At 42.2% G+C, this 22710-nt stretch overlaps 1 pseudogene; it reads left to right on the top strand.

Moving 5' to 3' along the window:
- The first annotated feature begins 1523 nt into the window (after nucleotides 1-1523).
- LOC127209668 (carboxylesterase 1E-like) lies at nucleotides 1524-19301 on the top strand (annotated as a pseudogene).
- Nucleotides 19302-22710: the final 3409 nt, after the last annotated feature.

Genomic DNA, 22710 nt, shown 5'->3' with positions numbered 1-22710 from the left:
TCCTTCCTCTGAGGGCCACCAGCTCTCCCCATCCAGGGGGCATGCTCAAATATGGGGCACCTGAGTTTGTGTGAAAGTCAGTCCCCACTTTCCACTCAACTGTGGAGAATGTCCTGTCCATTGGCTAGATCTGGGTAGGGGTTCGAAGTTTACTGCACGTATTGTCCTTGGTTGGTGCCATAGTTTGAGCAGGACCCCAATAATTTTGTTTTAACTAGGACCCTCCCACAAACATTTTAAAATCTTACTCATCAGATCAAAACTTAGTAAATCACCATTTCACCTGTGAATTTTTTTCTGTCCAGCAGGTGGCAGAACAGCAACAGGGAAAAAAGGGGTTCCAAACTTCCTGGCTGGCTCGTGACAGCTTTACTGCTCTATTTAGACCAAAAGAAAACTTTTATAGATATCTAAACGCACACACACATACCCCACACATGCACACACACGCACCTTCATGCACGCACGTATGCACAGCTTTTCCTCTGTAGCATTTGAAAAGAGAAATCAATATAGTCTATGACCTGAAAATTGAGGCACAGATAGAAGAAGGGGGTGTGGTTTGTTTTTGCTTTTTAATTAATGTTTTGTACTTCCTGGTAAAGTTCTTGAAAAGCCTCAGATAAAGACAGAAAAGAGTGTGCCTTTGTAAGGTTTCCAGTTTCTACTATTTTCTTGATACTCCTTAGTCTGTGGATCGTTTGCCCAGTCCCGTGACTTAATTCTCCTCTTTTTTTTTTTTTTTCATATCAAGCAGTGAAAATTTTTAATGAAACATTAGCCTATGAAGTATTACAGTAAGTAATACTATACAATGACAACCATTGAATTAGCTTTTTGTGTGTTTAAAACGGCTTTGGTTACTTTTCTGGAAAGAGTAATGAAATTCTTTGTCAGGTGAAAATCTCACATAAGTTTCATTTCCTTCAGTCATTCTATTATCACTATTCTATCCATAGGCATTTTATCTTTTTTTTTTTTCCATAGGCATTTTTGCCTTGTCCAACTTGTTAAAGTTAGGCCTATATGCTCTCTCCTTTCTTTAGGCTATCTTGCCTATTAGTCACGAAGCCATTGTTCTTAACTTATTGTGAAGACCCCAACCAAAGCTTCCCTCTGTCTGAAGGCCTCTGTCAGTCGTTGGGACGCTCAAACTGTTGAGGTGAGAGTATTGTGTGCCGAGAGAAATGTGTGAATAAAAAAAATTGTTGGATTAGTTTCCAACCATCTGTCATCTGAGAGCCTGGTCATGACTGTTCAACTAACAGAGAGCAATCTGTGGGTGTGTCAATCAAGTTAAGCAGGGTGATCTGTGAGGGGGTGTAGCTTAGGCATCCCACGGAAATCCCACGGAGCTTCATAGAAGAAGGAGAGTCTTCTTTCTGTCATCATGGATTTTATAACTGCGCTTAGTGGGCAAGTCTTCTGGGCAGGTCCCCAGCAAAGAGGTGTGACCAGTATGTTCTCCTTTATTACAGACCAGAATTGAAGACTGCACTGGACTGCAAGTCTGCTTTTCCATGATGGGCCTCTGTCCTCTGATTCTGGTGTCTCTATCTGCCTGCATGGCATTGGGTGAGTTTGTTTAAATACAAAATACTTGCTCTAGGCAGAGGTACATAGAGATGTATGCAGAACAAAGGCAAGATGGACACTCACTCTCTCCACCTAGGCTTGCTCGTGGAGGGGCCCAGACCAGGAGAGGATAACTGAGACCCAGCAGTACACAATAGGACAAAAAGACAAGGAGTCTACCCAACGCCTCATGAAAACAAACAAACAAACACCAAAGACATCTCAGTTTTCCAACTTTACTTGACTGTAGGGAAGATTAAATTGGTTTTTATTTCTGGAGTGTATAGAGTGGTGCTTGGTTGAGAGAAAGCGTAAGAAACACAAACATGGATAAATAAGGATTGAATTCAAATCGGGTAGATCAAAAGAATATTTGAGATATGGTCAGGTCGACACATCAGGATCTAGTGACCATTGGAAATGCGTTTATTATTAGGGGCTCCTAAGGGAAGGGGCACAGAACCGGGTGAGGGGCAGAGGGGAAGCAGCAGGCTCAGGCAGACACAAGAGCAGGGAATCTTGGCAAATTGCTCTTTAGGATCTATTCTGAGTGAAGAGATGCAGCCCAAGCAGCCATAGGATTTGTATGAATTGCAAGGGAACCTGGGAAACACTGCCTGTTTCGGTCGTATGATGTAAGGTTCTGGGAGAGGAAGGCAAAGGAAACGATCCACGACATGAGAAGGAAGTCGCTAGCATGCTGACACTGGCTTGGATAGTGTCTGTGTCAGGCGTGGCCCTAAAGCTTGTAACCAAGATTTTCCCAAAGAGTTCCCAGTGTTAATGGCTCTTCTCTCTCTTAAGCTCATCTTAGATTTTTGGATGGGGTTAAGATCTGATAATATAACAATCTTAAAGGAAAACACACATCATTAGTTAAATGTCACAAAATCAAAATATCATCAGTCAGATATCAAATGTCCATCTCTACCCCATCCTCATTTGGTTTTATTTACAGCAATTAGGAAAAGAAACAATGACAAATGACCCAAATGTATACATTACGGAGTTGGCTACTGAAACCACGTACCATGGACACTATATTAAAAGGAACTTTACACTGAAGGCTCTTCAATGCCGCACGCTGTGTCTATCTCTGATAAAGTCAGGAATTTTCTCCTGGGCACATATTTTTAAGGAGCTTTCTACCGGTCTGTATCTAAAAGGGAACAACGTGAAGACAGGAGGAATCATGCCTTATGAGCGATACTCTGACAGCACAACTACAAACCAAACTGTGAGCCATCAGGGCTGTTGATGGGGAAGTGTATGGATATTCTTCTGCCTCTTGACGAAGGACCAGGCCTGTCCCCTCACATCCCAAAGCGGGTAGAATGAAGTCAGACAAGGAAGCTTCAAGGAGATGAGGAAAATTCGCGTGCTTTGCAAGGATGGAGCCAGTGGTTCAGACAGGGATGCACAGTCAGTTTCTTTTACATTAAGATGACTTAAGATGACACTACACAGAGTCACAAGGCTGTTTTTTTTTTTTGGAAGATCATTGTGTTCTTGGGACCAGAACTGTTCCTGCTGCATACTGCTTCATGGCATGAAAGCTAATGTCACCTCCCTCCCTGACTTGTGCCTCTCATCCAAGATTATCTTACCTTCCCTACAGGGTCCCTCTGCTAGCAGTCCCATGCCACTCTTCCTTCTCAGCCATGCGCTCTGTCATTCGGTCTTACTGTTATTTATTTTTGCCTAGTTATCTCCTAGCGTTTTATCTTTCCTCACCTCAAGTGCCAGCTCCACGGCGGTGAACTGGCCACCAATCAGAAGGCTCCCTTGGTTCTTCCAATTCCAGTGGCATCTTCCTGGTTTTCCCCCACAGTGTGCACCTCTTCCTTTCATCTCAGCCTTTGGCCAACCTTGCTGTGAGAAGGGGTAACTTCTTGTTTATTCTCTCACCCAGTGCGCATCTCGGCCTAGGATCTTATTGGATAGTAGTTTCCAGAGGTTTCTAAGAGTCAAGCAAAGGCCCTGATAATTTCACTCTATCCGCTTTCTGCAGCGACCTTTTTCTGGGTGTTTTTATAGCTCCGATTTCAGATCACCTTTTCATTAGGTTCTCTGAGATCAAGGCGCTTTCCGTTTTATGTGAGAAGGAAATGAGATCTATAGAAGTTCAAGTGACTTATCCCGTGCCACATCTTTAAAATGCCCAAACCCACTTAGAAAGCAAGTTTGACTTTTTCCTTCTGATTAGGTCCAGCAGGGCACCTATTCTCACCACCCGTGGTAGACACCGTTCCTGGCACAATCCTGGGGAAGTACGTCAGCTTAGAAGGATTTCTGCAGCCCATGGCTGTCTTCCTGGGAGTCTCCTTTACCAAGCTCCCTCTTGGATCCCTGAGGTTTGCTCCACCACAGCTTGCAGAGCCCTGGAGCTTCATGAAGAATGCCGCCTCCTATCCTCCCATGCAAGCTGCTGGGGGTGATTTGGGTCCTCTTTCTATTAGGAAATATGTGTCTGAGTGATGCAAAATGGAATTAAAACAATTCTCTGATCTACTATACACTGTTCTGGAATCCTCAAGAAGCAATTCAGAACCATCATAGGCCTGTAGAGTCCTTCATTCAGCACACATCACTGAACACCTGTTGTGAGACAGGCATACTCTAGTTTGAAGAGCTGTTAGTGGACCAAACAGACTCCTAGAATCACTCTGAGCTGTCTCAGTGTGAGGGAGAAACAAGAGAAAGCAGAGAAGCTCACACGTACATGATGCAGCGTGTCAGATTGTGATAAGTAAGGGAAAGAGATATTGCAATGGCGTTTATCTCAGTGTTATCTCTTCTCAGAATTGGTAGGAAAACGGAGTAGGGAACGCCTCTCTCAGGTGTGTCTAGCTGCCCACGTGCAACCTGAACAATGGTTCGTGTGCCTCGGTCATCCTCGTCACATGGTAAAAGGATCAAAGGTTCCAAATGGCCTTCCAGCTGCCCCTAGGGAACCCAGGGCACTCACAAATGTCAGTTCAGTTGTAATTTCTCTCCTAAGTAATATGGGATGTCTGAGAATATCCAAGATTCCACCTCTGGCTGCTCTCCTTCTTTTAGTAAAAAAAAATCCATGTTGTTGTTGTCGTCATTTTGTTTTATGTTCTGAGCCCAGATGTAATGAGTGGGTACTGCAGATGGGCTAGGAAATAGCCTAGCAACAGTAAGCAAACAAAAAACCCACATACAGTGTCCCTACCCCAAAGGGAACTGCTGTTATAGCATTAATCTTATTTTTCAGTACTTGCCTGTTGTCTGTTTCCTAGAAAATGGCTCACAGATTCAGACAGCTTAGGTGGCCACCTGGCTCACTGGTACTGTCAACAACGCTCTGCCCTGGCTCACCAGGGCTGTCCACACCACACTGTCACTAAATATCAAGCCTTACATCTGATAGCAGCCTAGAATTCAACACTGAGCAGAATTTTGTCACTTAGTCTCTCACTGGTTGTCATTAAATTGTTTTTGACATTCTTTTTTTCTTTAAATATTTATTTATTTATTTATTTATTATGTATACAGTGCTCTGCCTGCATGTACACCTGCAGGCCAGAAGAGGGCATCAGATCTCATTATAGATGGTTGTGAGCCATCATGTGGTTGGGGTTGCTGGGGATTGAACTCAAGACCTCTGGAAAAGCAGTCAGTGCTCTTAACCTCTGAGCCATCTCTCTAGCCCCTGTTTTTGACATTCTTGACAGTCTAAATAGCACCACAGTCAACATCTTACGGTTATTAATTGCACATATTGATGACTGTTGTATGGTCAGTTCCAAGAAAAAAACATTTCTGTGGAGTGAGTAAAGAGCTCTCTGTTGAATTTTCTTCTGAAATATCCGTCTGTCTTTTGCTTCCATGGACATATGAGAGCATTCATTTATAGGCACCTGCCAGTGCCTGGACTTACTAAAAGCATGTTTTGTGGGCGTTGGAGAGATAGCTCAGCAGTTAAGAACACTTGCTCATGTTACAGAGGTCCAGAGTTCAATTCCCATCACCCACATTGGGTGGCTGATAAACTGCCTATAACTCCAAATTCAGGGAATCCAATGTTATCTCCTGACCCCTGTGAGCCCCTCTATCCAAATGTGTATATCCTCCACACATATATACACATAAAAATAAAAGTAAATTTAAACAAGATAATAATATAATAAATGGAATGATAATAAACATAAGTTGGCGTCGTGGAATTAATTTGTTTATTTATTTATTTATTTATTTATTTTTGATTTTTTTATTAATTTATTCTTGTTACATCTCAATGGTTATCCCATCCCTTGTATCCTCCCATTCCTCCCCCCCCCATTTTCCCATTATTTCCCTCCCCTAAAACTGTTCCTGAGGGGGATTTCCTCCCCCTGTATATGCTCATAGGGTATCAAGTCTCTTCTTGGCTACCTGCTGTCCTTCCTCTGAGTGCCACCAGGTCTCCCCCTCCAGGGGACATGGTCAAATGTGAGGCACCATAGTACGTGAGAAAGTCATATCACACTCTCCACTCAACTGTGGAGAATATTCTGACCATTGGCTAGATCTGGGAAGGGGTTTAAAGTTTACCTCCTGTATTGTCCTTGGCTGGTGCCTTAGTTTGAGCGGTATCCCTGGGCCCAAATCTGCCTATCATATTGTTCTACTTGTAGATTTCTAGGACTCTCTGTATCCTTTTATTTTGCTATTCTCCCATGCGTCTCTCATTTAATTTGAATACTAGTGAAGTTGAATTTTCCTTATCTTTTGATATTTGAATTATTACTTCTATGGGTATTATACCCCTTGCTTTCATTGGTATAAACAGCACCCCACCCAAAGAATTGGAATGTGGATATGCCTTTTATAGCTTCACTTTGCTACTTGGCAACTTCTTCATCCTGGCACTAAAAGCCTAGCTGTTTCTTATACACACTGAGGCCAGTGTGACTTCCTTCTGTGTCACATATGATTGGATCATGTTACTTACAATTTATTTGCATTAAAAACACTGCACAGATGAACCATCCCAGCTGTGTGATCTCACAAAGACTCCCAAGCTCCCTTGGGTTTGTTTTCTCATCTATAAACTGAGAGTGAAAATAGAACCCAAGTGCAGGGATGATTTGCCATATGGCTTTGTCCATTGGGAGAATCTGAATCAGTGCCAGACACTCTAGCAGGGATCAGCAGTTGCTACTGCCTCTACACTACATTTCATCTTTGAAATCCATTATCAGATGATACACTAGGGCTTGGTGGGATAGGAAGATGATGCTAAAGTCTAGATGATAAACCAACTTCACATGGACCTGGAAGTTTGGGGTCCAGCACATGTAAATTCACTCAAGGCCATCCAGTGCATCTGTAGCTGAGGCAGGAATAGAGGGTTTCTATGAGGTCATCACACAAAACAATCACTCCCGACCTGCAGCAGGTTGTCGTTGGAGGTAGCCCTTCTAGTTACTAGAAGTGCCCCAAGCACTACAGGATGGAGGATACCCTGCAGAAGACCGTATAAAGCACAGTGGAGGGCAGAGTCTTGTTCAGGTAATGTGGGGATTTCATTGTTCAGAGTAGGGCACTATATAAGCATTTCTGTCCTTATCGCAGAGCACCCCAAAGGCTCTGGAAAGGGGGAGGTGTTAAGCTTGTCTCCATCTTCAAGTTAGAGACTGTTAGAGTCCCAAGGCTCCCACTAGTCTTCTTTAGATACCCTCTTACCGATTATCCCCAACCCCAGTCCAGTCAAATCAGGCTCATTGCCAGGTCCAGCCTCCAAGTGTTATGTTGGACCTAAAGCGACATTTCCAGCTTTAGTCTGTATGAGCATCTGGTGATTTCTCTGCCCTTCTAGGTGCTCTCATGATGCAGTGGGAGGTCAATGGCCTTTTAACAAACAACAAGAAGAAAATTTGTCTCCCGTTTTCTGAAGACTATCTCTACCTCAGTGTTTACACTCCTGCTGACTTGATGAACAAGAGCAAGAGGCTGCTGGTAGGTGAGGAACACACTGACTGAGACTGACTCATGAGCTCCAGTGTCCAGATATCTGTGCAGCTAGAAGGCAGCAAAGGCAGCTAGGTACTGGGCCCCATGGGCGGACTGATTCAAGAGTTTATGCCACTATGGTTTTCTTTATTTCCCTCTTCCTCAAAGACATCAGACTTGCTGCCTCCCTAGAATTGCATCTTGGTTTTTGCATGCTTTCTTATGCTACTAAAAGGAAAAAAAAATACTACTTTCAATTATTAGATTAGAATCTGACCTCAGAGCAGGTAAGGCACTGTTTACAGTGATGCTAGTACCAGAGAAAAAGAAATAGCCAAAACTTTTGTATAGTTAGAGAAACTGAGACTCCTGGAGGGGAGAGGACACATAGAAGGGAGGACAGGACAAGAGATTAGGTCTTCAGTCTTCACACCTGTGTTCTAAGGCAGGGGCTGGCAAGGGAGATATGAGCTGCCTTCTCCCCACACTAGCTGTGACAACTTTCACTGCCAGGTGGAAAATCTCATGGCCCATGATGGCTCTGTGGAGGGTGGAGTCTGGGGCACTCTCATAAGCACTTTTCTTGCCCTTTGTCTGTGATGTTATCATTGCTTCCTCTCTTCCCTCGATGCCTTTGGCACACGCTGATGACCCAGCAAGTCAGCATTTCCCATAGAAATGAACTGGGGATGATCCTTGAAGCAGAACAGGGTATGAGCACCTACCCAATCTCCCAGAACCTCCTAGGATAGAACTCATAAAAAAAGGAGGAGGCTGTGATCTTGAGAATAGTATTTGGTCCTAAACGTGTTTAGTTTGCACAAAGCAAGTGAGACTAAATCTCACACCCATTCACTTATTTGTCTCTATTGTAGACTCAGTGTGTCTACACAGTCAGACTCTGGGTCGATGGAAAGAAGAACATGAACCATTATGGAGAGCCTTGCCTTCCAGGACGCTGTCATGTGGTCCATCTGCACACACACACACACACACACACACACACACACACACACACACCATAATGTCTTGGGCATGTCATTGCCCACCAGGCCTTGAACTGAGTCTTTACTCAAGATGAGCTTGACTCAGTCCTTGCTTGGATAGAATCCATCATATAGGAGGAGAAATATGGTCTCTGGGAAACCTGGGAGTAGAACCCCTCACCAGCAGTGCACATGGGGCCTGGACCACAGGAGCTAGGCTTGAATCCTTGGTCTACATTTCACTTGCTGAAAAACCAAGTTACATCTTACCTTCTCAGCTTCTGATCCTCAAATAGGAGTCATGCCCGTGACTCAGTGGTGACTGCCTAGTCACTCCTGGCTCAAGAGGCAGAACAATGGCAGAAGTGCACCAGACCAAGAGAAGGGAGGTGTGGTCTTAGTCTTCATGAATACCTTACAGTTGCAGGGGTTCTGAATCATGGCTAGCTTCAGGTTGTTGAATAGTGGCCTTGAGCTGCAGGGGATGGGAGCTCAGTGCAAAGCCACTGGGGCCAGGGAGCTCACACAGGTTCCAGCTCCTTCTTTCATCCAGGTTGTGTCTCAGGCTTGCTTATTTTCCTATCTGTCAAGTTAGACAGTATTAGTACCTACATTGGAGATGATCATTTCAATTTGCTTGAAATACTCTAGCTGAATCACTGGTGCCATTTTATTAGTAATGTTATATAAATATATAACGTATGTGACTTTATGCAAAAATGTAACTTTATCCTCTCTCCATTCTATGACATGTGAGCTTTTAAAAGCCAAGAGTCATGAATTAGGTGAGCATGTATCCTACTGTATGCTCCCTCAGCCTCAAGTGAACTCACAGTCCTTGGTGAATTCTAGGCACTCGGGTATTTACATGACTAAAAACTGAGGAGGGTTATGTATGTGAACTGGGCTTAGCAGGATGGGGAGAACTTGAGTGGGCAGAAGTGACAGAGAGAGGGAAGGTTGAGAAGGGGTGCCATTGAGGATGTGTGTGGATCTTGAGACAATCCCTCGGGCACATTAGTATTGTCAAATCTGAGAGTAAAATCTGAACTGGCCCTTTACTAATTTTCAGACATCAAGATAGCACAGGGTTTGAGAAAACATGATGTCCTTTTGTTTCCTATGGTCATGCTTTTACTTTGAAAAGACCTGAATAGACACTGAACAGAGAGGCCTGTGGGGGAAGAGTGGAGGACCTCCTGGGCCTAGTCATGAAAGATAAGGACAGAAACTATCTTTTGCAGCCAACGGGCGTGAGATGACTTTAAATGGTGGTCTCCTGGAGTCAAGGTCTGGCCAAGAGAACAAAACCAGAAAATGTATGAGCTCCTCCTCAGTTCAACTTCCTATGACTAGGGCAGTTCTTTTCTTGTTGTCCAGGTGATGGTGTGGATCCATGGAGGTGGACTGATAGTGGGCGGAGCATCCACCTATGATGGACTGGCCCTCTCTGCACATGAAAATGTACTGTTGGTGGCTATTCAGTACTGCCTGGGCATCTTGGGGACTCTTTAGGTAGGGTTTTGGATCCTCCTATCTCCCTTATTAAACCTGCATTGGTCTTTGTTTTTTAAATAGCAGCATACCTGAAACTGGTTGATGATAGAGAAAGATTTATTTAGCTCAGAATGTGGGTGGCTCAAAGCCTAAGATAGGATCATTTCATCAGAGTTGGGTGGTGAAAGGCTCTGCCTTAATAGAGCCTTAGTGGAGGAAACGAAATTTAATCCATGGGCTAAAGAGCAAAGCACATGGGAAGGCAATAGGTGGCAGAGAAGGGAGGGGAAATTTAATCTCCTAGCTTGCTATTAATTGCTGTGTTAAAACATCATAACTAAAAGCAGTTCGGAAAAGAAAGGGCTATCTGGCTTACACATCTCAATCATAGTGGCCATTGAGGGAAGTTAGGGCAGGCATTTGAGAAAGAAACTAAGGAAGAGACCATGAAGTCATACTCCATACTGGCTTACTTTCAAGGATTATCGACAGTAGGCTAGGACCACTCTTTATCAGTTATTGATCATGACAGTGTCTCCACAGTCTTGCCCACAGGTTAATCTGATGGAGGCATTTTGTTAACTGTGATTCTCCTTTTTCAAGTTGCTATAGCTTACGCCAAGTTGACAAAACCCACAAAAGCAAAACCAACCAACAAACAAAACCCTCAAAACAAAACAAAACAAAAAACCTGTAAGCACAGGTACAAGCTCATTGTTTCAGGAAGTGACTTGATTCTTCTGAGCACACATATGATGAAAAATACCCAGCATGCCCAATGACCTAATTACCTGCCACTGGGCCTCACCTTCCTACTGAACAACGCTGTCAGGGATCAAGGACCCAGCACATGAACTCTTGTCACATCAATGATATCACATCGAATCTGCAAAATCAAAAAACTCATTAGTGATGTCATTCTTCACACAGATATTTGCTAGGTTTCTTCACGATATTTTTAGTTTCTTCTTTCTTGGACGCTATCTCTCTTCATTCCCCAGCCATTCCTATCCACTTCCTTCTGATCTACCTGACATCTGGCGTGGATGTCTACTCCGCCCACCACAGTCATGCCTACCTTGTGAGACCCACTCTTCTTGTTGTCACTGCTTAAGTATTTATCCATTTTTACCTGTGCTGTTCAGCTCACCGAATTCTTCCATGGCTGGATCAGCACCAGCAGTGCACTTGAACATTTGACATATTTTCAGAGGAAAATAGAGAGAGAGTGGGCTCATTTAAGGAGCTCGGTTAGTGGTGCGGCAGGCAGGTTTTTAGCTAACCACCCTGCCAGGCTGTGCTCAAGGCCACGCATAACTTCTCAAGTCCATGCGGCTCACTGCACCAACCACAGGCAATCTATTCTGGCCTCTTTGAGATGCTCCCATCCCGGGATTTGGCCACTTCCCTTCTCTGCAGCTGCTGCTTCTCAGCCTGTTCATTCTCTGTCTTCAGGCTGTGTGTGTTTTCCTCTCTCCTAATTCCATGAGAGGTCCCAGAAGTCCTTAGCACAGTTCCCTCTTTATAGTCCTCATCTCTCCTTTGAACCCACAGTGCTCCTCTTTAGCTAACACCTCAGACATCCTCTGGCTGTGCATAGGGCACATCCAAATTCACAAGGCCTTTGTCAATTATCCACTAATTGCTCCCCACAACAAGGACCTTGGCTATTTCCCATAAGGTCCTCTGCATAGTGGCTGGCACCTTCAACTTCCTGGGAGCTCTGGACAAAGGCCTTATAGGTTACTGGAGTCCTTTTTTCTTTCCTACCCTACATCCAACATCCATTTTTTTCATCTACTAACCAGAACCTATGACCTATTATTATAACTGCTTAGTTTTTATAAGCCTGTAAATTTACCGTGAGAGTGTTCCACTGAGTTGTCTGGGAGACAAGAACTGAGTCACGGCAGGCCTCTGCACAATGTTCCCTGTTGTTCATAGCAACACAAAAACCCTTTCCAGGGCTTCCAATCTCTGTTATCCCTGCATTTCACAGCAACAGCTCTCACAGCCTTGTTCACACAGCCTTGCAGTCGTTCACCTTAATGCTCTCCTAACCCGAAGTTCATTCTGCAGATACTAACACGTCCTCGACTTATTTTGACTTAGGTCTGTACCGGATGCCACTATCTCAGTGAGACTTTTCCTGGTCACGGGACCTCAGTACTGCATCCTCACTATACTGTTGCCTCTTTTGGTTCTGTGCGATACCCATTGCACCTGTTGGTGTGTGGTCTGTGCTGTCAAATGAATGTAGTCAGCTTTTGTCTCTTTGTTTCCTGGAAGTGCTGTTGGATGAATGACGCCGCACACTCAGCACAAAGTTACTAACAAGAAATAGTGAGAACTCCATGAAGATCGATGTAGGGATGAGAGGCAGGTGAAGCCCTTCATGCCACACATCAGAGCTTTTAGCCTCATTCTTATGGTTCACTGAGGAACCCCAGTCCATCCAAAGTCCTGGGAGCCTTGCTATTCTATTTATGTTCCCTTTATTTTCTTGCAGGCCAGGAGATGAACACAGCCAGGGGAACTGGGGTCACTTAGACCAGGTGATTGTGCTACGCTGGGTCCAGGACAACGTCACCAATATTGGAGGGGACCCAGGTGCTGTGACCATCTTTCAGGAGTCAGGAGGAAATGAAAGTGTCTCTGTTCTTGTAAGTGTCCTTGGCAAGCCGTGCTTAGGTTTGGTGAATCTACTGACGGGACCTCTTGAAGACCAGCCACCCCCACGAGCATCTTTACTTTCAATATAGGAATTCAGGAGTCTATTCATTACACACTAGATAGTGAGGAGCTAAATGCCTAATTAACTCTTTGGCTTCCAGAAAGTTCGGTGCTCAACTTTGTGTTCCAGAGCCATAAGCATCTCCAGTTACAGCTTGGGGCACTGACAATCCTAGCCTTCTCATTTGGTTGATTTTCTCCCTCTGCTAATCATTTGGCATTAAGACTCCTCACTTCTCTTTGGAAATAGAGGTGAGTATAAACCACAAGCAAGGAGAAGTAGTTTCTAGGCTCCAAGGCAGATAGAGCTACACACTATGGACTCAAGTGCTGAAAGGCGTCAGGGAACTCTGAGTTCCTCTTGTGACTTGTCAATACTCAAGAGGGAGGGCAGCTGTCTCTGGAGAAGGCAGATGGGTTTTGCTTGGGGGGGTGGGTGGATGAGAAGATGAATACGTGAAAGTAAGATAGACAAGTCCTAGTAGGGAATGTGGAACACAGGGGCATGGAGATATGTCTTGTTGATGTGAGGAATGGAACTTAGAGAAATTCTAAGCAAAGCTATAGAAAATTTTTGGGGAGAGCAGAAACCCTCCTAACTGCTAACTCACATTGACCAATGGTCTCCGTCTCTAGTCTCCATCTGTGCTCTCTCTCTCTCTTTCTCTCTCTCTCTCTCTCTCTCTCAATCCATTAATCTACCAATATACTCATCTATGATCTATTTGCATCTATTGATTATCTAAAAATCAATCTATATATATTATTTATCTACAAATTTGTTATCTGTCCATTGATCTATGCATCTATTTATACTCTACCAATCTATCTCTCATTTCATTACCTGTTTATCATTTCTTTCTTCTCTCACTCCATATAATCTAATTGTATTCTTTTTTAATAGTGAAATTTTCCTTAATAATGTATATTATATAATATGTATATTATATGTATAATATGTATATATTATGTATAATATATATATGTATAATATATAATATACATATAATGTACATATAATATACATATACATGTATACATATATGTGTATAATATATAATATGTATAATATGTATATAACATGTATATTATATAATAATGTATATTATATAATAATAACGTATAAATATATCCCCAAATATTACTCTGTTACATGATATTATTGCATGCTATTCTGCATTAAGACTGAGAGATCACTTATTTACCTAAAATCCTAATATATGGGTACTGAAATATTTGCAATTGTTTCTGCTATAAAAAAGTCAATGTTAGTTAAATATCTTTCTGTACCTCTGATCATTTCACATTTCACTTCCACCATCCTTTCCTCCTTGCTCCTCTCTCTTTCACATTCTTTTAGTTGTTCTATAAGCTACATACTTAGCTTTTATATCATGACCCCTCTTCTTAGGATAAGCTCTTACTAACAGGAATTTTACTGTAGAATGTGTGGCCAGGAAGTACCCAACTGTCTTTCAGGCAGATTTTATCTTCATGATGGTACTTGCCACACACTTTCTGTTTTGTCTCTGAGTGTATGCTCTGGGGTTTTGTGGGGGATCTCAGATCCAAAAAAAGTCTCAGAAGCAGGCCAGGGAAGACAGGAAAGAGGAGGTCTTCTCATTCCCACAGAGCACTGCAGTCCCAAGGTGACTGAATGCATAGGGTAGGGGAGAGGGTAGAAGGAGCCTTAAATGGTAACGAGTAGAGACATAGAAGTCATGAATTTCAGAGAGAGAGAGAGAGAGAGAGAGAGAGAGAGAGAGAGAGAGACAGAGAAACAGAAAGAGAGAGAGACAGGGAGAGAGAGACAGAGACAGAGACAGAGAGACAGAGAGAGACAGAGACAGAGAGACAAAGATGGAGAGAGCACAAGGGGGCATTGGTACATGGGAAATGTTGATGGGGGAAATTATGTAATTACAGTCTGAAGAATTATTATAAAAGAGAGAAAAGGGAAAACCGACCTTCTTGTGCGTATAAATTCTTTTGTTTTTTTCTCTCTTTTTCCAGGTATTGTCTCCTCTGACCAAGAACCTCTTCCACAGAGCCATTTCTGAGAGTGCTGTGGTCTTCACTTCTGGTTTCTTTATGGAGAACGCCAGTTCTGTGACTGAAGTAAGTCCCACCCTGGACAACTCCTATGTCCTTTCCTGTGATTTCCCGGGGTCCTGGTGAGGGGTGGTCTTTCTGGTTATGGGACTCAACTCAAGGGATTCTTGAAGAAAGAATGGCAGAACAGAAAGGGCTTTTACGTCTTCATCTAAGCCACACTCTGCAGGTGTCTGACCTATCTTTCCATGAATTCTGTCACTAAGATGCCTTGCAGTTCTGCATAGGTTCTGTGTGGATACATGGTTTCCTCTGAAGCATGCTGGCTGTATTAGTTCTCCTACAATGAGTGGATCTGAACCACACAGTGGAATTATGGATTCTTGCTCTTCACTTGTCTGCTTATGGCTTCTCTTTAGATAGTATATTTTGCTATTTTCTCAATTTTAAAGTTTATAAAGGAAAAGAATCATGTATGTAAGTGACACATTGACATCTGATATCACAATTATAATTAATAATAGAAGCAATAATTGGCAGGCTCCAGAAACCACACCTGCTGGTGTTTTCAGAAAGCCTTTTCTTGCTTTAGAAATGGCCCTTAGGGTAGGGCCCACTGCCTACATCAGTGGAATACTGATGCTGTTCTTGACCTCTGTGGTTACCTGCTATCTCTTTCAGCAAGTTGCTGCTCTTGCTGGCTGCAAAACCATCACATCTGATGTCATTGTTCACTGCCTGTGCCAGAAGATGGAGGATGAGCTCTTGGAGATCATGCACAAAATGGTGGGTGTGTGCTCTAGTGAACTTCCTCTACAGGCTTGGACACAGGCTTCATTCAGTCTTCTGTTGTCTGACTCTAATGTGCCCAAGGCAGGCTTTTCATCTTACTTATTTTACTTGCTTGTTTGTTTTTATTGGACACAGGCTTCATTCAGTCTTCTGTTGTCTGACTCTAATGTGCCCAAGGCAGGCTTTTCATCTTACTTATTTTACTTGCTTGTTTGTTTTTATTTTTACCTATTGGGAGCAATATCAGTCATTGATGTCAATTTTTTTGCTTTCTTTCTTTCTTTCTTTCTTTCTTTCTTTCTTTCTTTCTATCTTTCTTAGTTTTTGAAATTAAAATACAATTATACCATTTCCTCCTTTCCTCCCTTAAACCCCTCCTCTTGCTTTTTCTCAAATTCATGGCCTCTCTTTTTTTAAGTGTGTGTGTGTGTGTGTGTGTGTGTGTGTGTGTGTTGGAATGAGTGTCATAAGTTTCTAGGAGTCACAGTTTTCTGTTATGAGAGCGCACTTTTTCCCCTGAAGGCTTGAACAGGAAAAGGGATGAGCCAAACCAGAATGTCTTGATGTCTGGCTGTGTCTGGCTACTCTGCAGATGTTACTAGAATCTCTACCTAAACTTTCCATTCTGTTTTTGGTGTCCCCCTGAAGTATGGTTGTCTCCTGGGAAGATAAAAGTTAACAAAACTCTACACGTACACCCTCTCTGCTTAGAAACTGTCTAGCACCAACAATTAAACAATAGTTTTGGCTTAAGTTTGTTTGATTGAAACTGTTATGTATTCATTTTGAACTATTGGCTGCTTTCAGGAATAAGGTGTCCTAGATCACACCCAGATGTCTGAACTTCTAAAGTGAATGAGAGTAGAGGAATGAGAAGGAACAAAATGTGCACTCTTTCCAGCTTGTTCCTACAATACCCAGCTGCTGCATCCTCTCCATTTTTTCTATAGGAAATTGGGTGTTGTTGCCAAGAAGGAACTGCCAGGGGGATGGTTGAAGGAGGATACAAGTATAGGCAAACATCCAAAAAGTGGGAGAGGATAGTTGCCCATCTGAGGGTGAGGGCATTCTGGGGAGTGGTCATGTGGTGCCTATAGTATGGTAAAACTTCAGAAAGGGTAAAGAACCATCTAAATTTGTGAATATACATGTTTAAAATTCACACAAGGATACAATGTAAAGACATCATAGTGCAAGGCATGATTGTGAGGCTGAAGAAATGTAGTGTTATGTTACTCAGGGTTGGAGAAATAGTAAATCCTGTCTCCACTAATTAAAACAAACAAACAAACAAACAACGTGATATAGCATGCTTTTAAGTAGGACTTCACACATAGTATATGAGTGCTGGCATTATTGTGGTGAGAGACCCCTGAAGCAATGACTTAGGATTCACTTATTCACCAATCGTGGCAACCTTACAGACATAACTGTAAGGAATAGTGATGACTAATTCTAGGAAATGTGCTACAGTTGAAATATATGGTACATGATACATGTTTAATTAGATTTAAAGATCCCCCTATCCATTCTTTGCTGCCACTACCTTGCTACAGACAGATGCCCTTAACCAGACCTTTATGACTCTAGACATTTAACTCCCTTCTAAGGTCCCTGAGTTTCTGTGCCATTGTCCAGAGTCATCGGTATCTATGTTCCAGCAGCAATCAGGAAGTTTATGTTCTAGCAACAGTCCTGAGGTATATGTTCCAGCTTCCCCCTTAGACAGGCAGAAGATGAGGGTGATTTCTGTCACTGTGCTGCTCTCTTCCCCAGACCCACCCCTTTGTACCAACCATGCTTGATGGAGTGGTGCTGCCAAAGGCACCAGAAAGGATCCTGGCTGAGAAGAGTTTTGTGCCCTACATTGTGGGAATCAACAAGCAAGAGTTTGGCTGGATTCTGTCAATGGTGAGCATAAACAGTTTGTTAAACAGATAATCCACCAATCACCAATTTTTCATCCAACCTGTGGGTCCATGAGCTCTTTGTTCAAACCTTGATTTGTATCTAGGGTGGCTGTCCTCACTGTTATGAATGGATTTTTTCATGACAGACATCACCTATCTGTCCCTTGTGAAATGCAGTCCTGGGCATGCATTATCTTTGTTTCTCCTTTCTCCTTAAGGAATCCTCTAATTCCCAGGTTGGATGGGCCTGTAGAGATCACAATTGTGCTGATGAAATAACCAAATAAACCAAGAAAGGAGTTGAGAATTCAGGAGTTTCCAACTGGGCCACAGAAAGATCCACTTGTATTTGGCCTTTCAAGTCTAATGGACTTCCATGGTTGCTCTCAGGACCTCGGAGCCAGAGTTCAGAAAGGTGTTATAACTGAGTTTATATTTGCTTCTAATAGGTAAGAAGAGGGTTTCTTCTTTAAAGATTACAGAACTCATCGACAGTGGTTAAAACAGTAGGGCAGGTTTTACCCAGTAATATGATAGCAAGGAAGGAAATGGACTCAAATCGCTGATACCATGGCTAGGGATGTTTGCAAGCCTATATATATAATTGATGCTTTCTATAGTGACTTACATAAGAGAGGTATCAGGGACCATTCTTTTCACGGGTGGATTTCCCCCGGAAAACATGTAATTTTGTTTTAAAGCATGGGGATTTCTTAGGCAGGCATAGAAGTGGTTTGCGGTGGCTTCAGTTGCAGAAACAATGCTGTAGTCAGGACTTTGAGAGTAGAGTTTTGGACGGCGTGCATGCACTCTCCGTCCATGCTGAGAGTTTTCCAGCTCTTACTGGGGGAGTTCAGACGTCATCAAGTAACCCAGGCACAGTGGTTGTAAGCATGACTTCACGGTCAGCAGAGTCTGTAAGGACACAGCTGTTCCTCTATCCTTGGACTTTCTGCTGCCTCTTTATCTTCGTCTAGATGTCTCCTCACTGCCTAGGGGGAACATTGTTCTCCCCAGCCTGATAAAGATGCATGCGTCTTCATTTAAATCCTTGAGTTTCTAAGTGCAAATACATTTGTTTTATTGATCTTTTGTCGAACTCATGGGGGACCTACTGATGAGCAGCCAGAGATTTCATCCTCCAGTGGGCAGGATGGTTTCTCTGATTGTTTCTTCCTATTCATTCCTAGGACTCACAAACACTTAACTCTTTTTTTTTTAAAAAACAGCTAATGAAATTTCCACCAACTGATGTAAAACTGGAGAAGAAGATGGCCTTGAAGCACCTGATGAAGTCTGCTTATTTTCTTGTAAGCATCTTGTGATTTCCTGGTAACTGGCTGAGGGACTGGTCCAAATTATAGACCATTTCAATTCCAGAAAAAAAGCCAAGACTGGGGCTCTGTGTCCATTTTTCCAACTTTCTGATCCTATCACCCCAGGAAAGATTTATATGGACACAGAAAGGTCACAATTGTAGCCTTCTAAATTGCCTGGGGGAAAAAAAACCAACAGAAAGACGTACTGCATAGTTGGATGTGGTCACTTTCTTCATTCATTTCAGAACATACCAGAGGATAGAATTCCAGTTGCCATTGAGAAATATTCAATAGGCACAGATGACCCACTCAAAAATTGAGACTTGCTCCTAAAGTTGACTGGGGATGTGATGTTTGGTGTGCCATCTGTGATTGTGTCTCATGGCCCCAGATGTGAGTCCAACAGGTTGGATTGCAGCCAGCAGCCCTACCAGCCGTGGTCTCTAACGACTTCAGCTCCCAGGTTTGCAAGATGAAATATTCTTGTGGTGAGGCCTCAGAGTGTGCTTCAAGAAGGACTCTGTTCTGTTCAATCTCGCATGTTGTAAATGTAAGCAGTTAATTTATGAATTAATTCCAGGAAATATCACTGAGGGAGATGAGGACTGACACAGGAGGGAGATGGAGGCCAATCAAAGTGGGCTAAGCACATGCTCACTTTGTACATTTGGTGCTGGGGTATGAATCACAGCTCTAACTCCTGTTTGGCCATGGTAAATTATCGTTCCACTATGTCATTGAATTGGTTTGCTATTGAGCATTTTTCCATCTGTGTTCATTAAGGACCAGGGTGTAGTTTTCTTTTCTTGTAGTGATCTGTCTTATTTTCAAATATGTGTGACTCTGTCCTCCTGGAAAAGAAATAGGAAATGTCCTTTTGACCTTTAAAGAAAATTAGCAAGAATTTGAGATATATGGTTCCCAGTTCTTTAAATATTTGTCTTTATTCTTCAGGGAGATCATCACCCTTCTTTAATGGAAAAACTATAATCACTAATTCAAGCTCATTCATTACTGATTTCCATATCACCTGTGTTTTTCGTAGTTCAGCTTTGGTAGGCTTTATCGCACTAATTCATCTGCTTCTCCCAGGTGAGCCAATCTGTGTTCTTACAGTTATTTGTATCTACCTCTCATGGTCATTTTAATTCCCATGGCATCTAGTGTTAAGCTGTCGTCTTTCATTTATGATTTTATCTTTTCTTCTTCTCTGATTTTTTTTTTGGCTTGGTGAATCTAGCTAATTTTGCCAATATTGTTGTTGTTTATCTTATAAAACCCATTAACCCTTCATACTCTCACAAATCTCTCTCTCTTCTTCTTCTTCTCCTCTTCCTCCTCCTCCTCTTTCTCTCTGGCTATTTAACTCAGTTCTTCAAACATTCTAGCTAAACACTGTGCCAGTTGGGTTGCATTCCCAGGTTAAATGAAATAAACTTGACTTAGGAAGATAAATATATTGTGTATTTCCCCATATGGGGTGCCTAGATTTAAATTTGTATGTATGTGTGCATGGAAGGGAGACACTAGAAAAACAAAAAAAAACAAAAGCAATAAGAAAAAAGAGCATCTTAAGAAAGAAGGAAGAGGAAAGAGGACAATGTTATATATGTATCCTAAAAGTAGAATAAGGGGCTAAATTGTTAGAAGGAAGGGGATGAACAAGTGGGAGGAATGGGCATAGAGAGGGCAGTGGGGGAAAATGAATAAAACAAAATATGTATGGAAATATTATAATGCAACATATAACTCTTTATGTTGACTTAAAACATGAATTTAAGTACAGAAGTAACAATTTCAGCCAAGCACTTGGATTTGCTTCTCATTCCTGGAAATGAGTGAGCAAAACATGGGGAATGCTCAGGAGCAGTCTGAATGGAAGACACTTAGTAGGTTGTAGATCTTCCTGAAATGAGTATACACTAGTGCATTACCACTAACACCTACCTGGTTTGGTTTTGGGGTGCATTTTATGAATTAATTTTTGTTTGTTTGTTTGTTTGTTTGTTTGTTTGAGACAGGGTTTCTCTGTGTAGCCTTGGCTGTCCTGGGCTCACTTTGTAGGCAGCCTGGCCTTGAATTCATGGAGATCCACCTGCACCTGCCTTCTGAGTGCTAGGATTTCAGGTGTGTGCCACTGTGCCTGGCTATTAATTTTTTTGTCCTTAAATGTCTGACTCAAATATCACCTCCACTTGCCCTGCTTAAGCTGCCACAGTACATCCAGGTGATTTACCGAAGGAGTTTTTCCGCTTTGCTGATCACCAGTGGCTCCTTCACAGGCAGAGCTTTCATGGGTTCATGTACAGTTCATGCTATCAAGCATGTAACTGGATGGGCCTGTAGAGATCACAATTGTGCTGATGAAATAACTGTGTTCCTTTTCCAACATGGCAGCCTCAGAGGAAAGCCCCCAAGGCCCTATGTGTTCATTTGGAATTTCAGTTCCTCCTCTATAAACTCAAAGATTTTTGTGTCTTGTCCATGTCCCAGGTGTCCTCAAGTTTGCATTCATTTTTACATTTTTATTTTTCTTTATTTCTCTCTAAACATAGTGTTTCTTTGATTTTTTTCTTCAATTCCCTACATTCTTTATTTCCAACATTTATCATTTTTGTCATCATCTCAATTTCTTGTTGAAAATTTCATCTGTGTTGAGATTTTCCCACTATGATTTTAATTGGCATGCTTACTTCAGGCCTATGATGGCTCTGTCACGTTTAAAGTTTATTCATGTTATCAATGTTTTCACAAGAAGTTGTATAGGGCAAATGCCAGGACACGTTTATATTATGTACCTTATGCTCTACAGATTCACATTCCATAGGCTTTATGCTTGCATAGTCACTGTGCAAATGAGCTACATCCCCTCTGACAACCAATGATACAAGGCATGGGAAATGAAAAAGAGAATGACAGTTCATGATCACATTTGATTTTCTATATTGTCAGAACATAAAACGTAATCACTTCTTCATTCTAAGTTACTATTCATATTATTACACAAAACCTTATTTCTATTATTTTGTTGTTTGTTTTTCTTTTGGAAATGTTCAATTTTTTTTGAGATTGTAATGTAATATTATTTCCCCCTTTCTTTTCTTCCCTCTAAGCCAGAAGTTCTCAACCTGTTGGCCAAGATCCTTCTGGGGGGTTGAATGACCTTCTCACAGGAGATACATATTTGATATCCTGAATATCAGGCTTTTACATTACAATTTATAACAGTAGCAAAAACACAGTTATGAAGTAGCAACAAAAATAACTTTATGGTTGGGGGTCACCACTGTGTGAGGAACTCTATTAACGGGTTGCAGAGTTAGAAAGTTTGAGAACCACTGCTCTAGACTCTCCCATGTACTCCTCCTTAGGACTGACTTTCAAATTCATGGACTCTTTTTAAGTGAACTGTTCTTACATACATATATGGACATACATATACCTAAATACAAAGACAGCCTGCTCAGTCTGTATATTGTTACTTTCATGTTTGTCTTCAGGGCTGACCATTTGGTACTGGGTATAACTAATTACTGTGCTCTTACCTGGGGAAGATTGTTTCCCTAATCTCAACTTTCCTTAGTCCAACTTTCTTTGTTTTTAAACAGTCTGGTTTTATTGCACTCGATGAAATAAAGATGCTTAGAAACAAATCCCATCTGACCTCACCCGACATCCAGCAGTGATCATCATCGTAACAGAAAATGGGGTTTTCCTCTCTCCTAAGGTTCCTGGGCTACTGGGCCTAAGACACCAGAATTTGACACATTATTTTCTCTCATGTGTGGAATCTGGATTTACACATGGGGGCGGTGACAGCAACAGTAGAGAGCGGACCATGATAAATGGGAGGTGGGATAATGAACATCTGAAGGGATGGAGTGA

This window comes from Acomys russatus, chromosome 26 (genome assembly GCF_903995435.1).
Source record: "Acomys russatus chromosome 26, mAcoRus1.1, whole genome shotgun sequence".
In the NCBI taxonomy this organism is placed as follows: domain Eukaryota; kingdom Metazoa; phylum Chordata; class Mammalia; order Rodentia; family Muridae; genus Acomys; species Acomys russatus.
Note: the sequence above shows the minus strand (reverse complement) of the source record. Positions and strands in the feature narration are given on the sequence as shown.